Below are 3,398 nucleotides of genomic sequence, written 5' to 3' on the forward strand. Positions count from 1 at the left end.
GGGCACCCACACAGGTTGCCGAGCAGCGGAGCAGGAGTACTCTGTGGTGTGTGACTTTGCAGGAGGGGGCGGGGGGCGCACCGGGTCATTGGTACCTGGTGTGCGAGTACCACCCGTGCTGTGTCTTGCTGTGCCGCCCTGTCGGGACTCCCATGACGACGTTTGTTATTCTCGTGCCTCAGTTCTTTCGCGCCAGTGGTGTCGTTTTCTTTAATTACGAGGGGGTGTGGGTAGGTCAATGGTAGTGTAAATAAATATGTTCTCTCAAAGTTCAAAACGTTCTGCCGAAACCCGGGATCGAACCAGGGACCTTTAGATCTTCAGTCTAACGCTCTCCCAACTGAGCTATTTCGGCTGAGGAGCAGAGTCCGCGGATCTGGATGGAAGATGTGGTAAGTGCACAAGGAACAGGTGAAAGTGTGCACACACCTCTAAATGAAGGAGCATGTAGCCAAGGACAGGGCTACAGCATAGGGGAGCCATGCAAAACCATGCAACTACCTACACATAGGCAGTGTGTATACACAGGAAGCAAGACTAGGGACATTGGCCATATGCACATTATGCACGCAGGAAAACACCTATCCCCAAGGGTAAGATGAGGAGGGGTGGGGAGCTCAGGATCCCTGAACTGGAAGGACAGTCACAGCTGGGAAAACAATACAGAAATAGGCTACACATATATCATGAACAAAACAGGCACATCACATCTTAAAAACAGTATCTCAAGAAGCATCACTAAATAGAGAAAGACAAACCCACATCTGAGTAGTTGGAGGGGCCCTGCTGGTGCATTGAGCAGGTGTGGTGAGCAAAAAACGGACCAAGTATTCCAGAAGTTTCATAGAGAAAAGGAGGAGAGAGATCGGCTGGGACCAAAGGGGCCAAGGAGTTGTTTTTAGCAGAAGGATAACAGTGGCATGCTTGGGGAAGTGGGGATAACCCTGATAAGCAAGGCAGTGTTCACAGCTTTGGCAACAGATGGACAAAGTGAGGCAGAATGTCCTTAATAATACAAAGCAGGAATTGGATGCCCAGGGGCGGCAGACAAGTTTGAACATGGCCGCAGAGACATCAAATGGAGAGACAGTAGACAATGTAGACCAAGAAGTGGCAGGCAAGGATTCTGTAGGAGAATGCGGATTGAATAACTGAACAGAGGAGGAGTTGATTTTGGACCTAATTTAATCCACAAAAAAGAGGGACAAGGAATCTCATGGGTCCTGCGTAAGTGGGACAGGATCAGGTGCAGCTGAGGAAAGACTCCATACAATTGTAAACAACTCTTTGGCGTAGATACAGGAGGTCTCAATAAGTGAGTCATTGTGAATCTGTTTGGCACTGAGAATGGTACGATGATACTGCGCAGTGGCCTGCCATAGGGCAAGTTTAGCAGTAACAGTCTGCGCTTCAAAGGGAGCGCCCGAAATTTATCAGTGAAACAACGCTGGGATGGATAGTAAACCAAACTGACAATATATATTATATATGAGAAAAAGTACCCTCTATCATACATTAAAAAGATAATGATGTTGAACAAAAAGAGAATGATATTATTTTCCCTATTCTGAACTCGACCCTTTTGTAAGTAGCATTCAAAGTAATGTCAGTTTAAGGAAATCTCATATTGGTTAAAATTGCCTACCAAGCCGCTTATTGTCTGCTATACTGCTAATGTACGAGGGAAATAATGCTGTAATTGGGTGGGGCTTAGGAAGGAGACTACCAAACCTATCCAAGTAGAAAAGGGTGTTCTCTAGGGTTGCGTTTTTTCCACCACCGTTGCGTTTTTTGTTTTAAATTAATGCCCTGATAAGTAAACTGGTAAATGTGCTCTCTGATTGATAGGGAGAATTCTCATTCTATGGCTAATTTCCCTTACTTATAGAGTTCCCCAGCAGCTTTGCTGGATTTTAAGGTTTTTTTTTTCTCCTGCTAAGAGTGAGACTCTTTTTCCCCACTCTTAGACATTTCTGCTATGTGTGTTCTAGGCTATTTTTGTGTTTAATGTCTATGGGGTTTCTCTCACCTACATAGGAACCATCTTTACTCAGATGTGTTACACAGCACCCTCCGTGCAGTGACACAGGGGTGTCGTAGCGACCCCCAAACATAGACTCCATACCCTGGGACTGGCTACTGTCTCCCAGGGCATGTAAAGTCCCCATTGACTTTACTAGTCAATTTTTGTGAACTAAACCAGTACAACCCATCTTACTATGGAGGTACTGGGAAGGGTTAATAGATTTTCCCTTGTGTTCATTTTCGAGAGGGTACCGTACAGTTCCTCTCTCAAATGTTTCTGGCTGGTGGCAGTGGTTACTACCGTAAATATTCAACCGTGAATATTTTCCTATGGGATTTTCCCATTGTTCGAGGCTACCACATTCTCTGACAGCCTCTAACATACCGCCGGTGTATTTTAATATTAACTTTACTCTGGTAGGTTTTATTTGCCAGAACTTTTATATAACTTCTTTCTCGTGTCTTTCTCTAAACTCCTAACCCAGGTCAGGGATCCTTTGTTCGTCCTTTTGGCGGGCTTCTGCCAAGAAGCCCTCCTTTCGGCGCCACTGAGTCTGGGGTGGATCCATTGTGTGGGAGGGGGAGTAGGACCCCTGGACAGGGTTGCCTCAGCAACCCATGTCACACTCTATCCTGATAGGCTGGAGGGTCTCCCACCAAGATGACCACTCCACTGTGTGAGTGACAGCTAGGCTGTACAAATTTTTTTTGCATAAAAACAGGGTCCTGAGGACTGAAGAGCAAGACGTCGCCACTGGAACTCAGAAGCCGAAGAGGAGAGAAGCTAAAGACATCTGCAACGACTGAACCACCAGTGAAGCCCTGCTGCAGCGTCTCACCACTTTTCTCCACACAATGAGAGAAGATCTTCATCTGCAAGAGCCTTCTTCCCTTGAGCTGGTGGGGCCAACCAGTTTGCCAATCGCCTTCCTGGACCTGCCCTGGTCGAATCACCAGTACCCTTTACTTGGACACCGGGTAGCCAGGCACCCGTCCACCCGGACCGCGATTTAAAGGAGCGTACCTTTTATTTGTCGGGCAGCACCGCGGCTGGTTTCATCCCTGGGTAGTGCAGTAACACGAACAGTCCTCCACGACGAGAGCCTCTCTTCCTCTGCTGGATCCCCCTAACTGCAGGAACTACCAGGAACAACCGCCACCGCAGGAGCCACTTCAGGAGCCACTTCTTCATTTATAAGGTACATTGTTCTGCCAGGCTGCCCTTTCTGCGTGGTAGAGCTAAAGGTGTTTTAAATCCTTTACCTACCTGTTGGGTTGGCCGCCCCTCTCTCTTAACATTGTCTTTCACCTTCTGCATCAACCTTTTCAACCTCGTTAACCAAAGACTTGACTGCAGAACGTTTTGCTCCTGG

At 47.3% G+C, this 3,398-nt stretch overlaps 1 non-coding gene across 1 annotated transcript; it reads right to left on the reverse strand.

Moving 5' to 3' along the window:
* Positions 1-282: 282 nt before the first annotated feature.
* Positions 283-355, reverse strand: TRNAF-GAA (transfer RNA phenylalanine (anticodon GAA)). The gene has a single exon. It is a non-coding gene; the product is annotated as a tRNA-Phe (tRNA).
* Positions 356-3,398: the final 3,043 nt, after the last annotated feature.

The sequence above is a fragment of the Ambystoma mexicanum genome, chromosome 10 (assembly GCF_040938575.1).
Source record: "Ambystoma mexicanum isolate Mex_15411 chromosome 10, UKY_AmexF1_1, whole genome shotgun sequence".
Lineage (NCBI taxonomy): Eukaryota > Metazoa > Chordata > Amphibia > Caudata > Ambystomatidae > Ambystoma > Ambystoma mexicanum.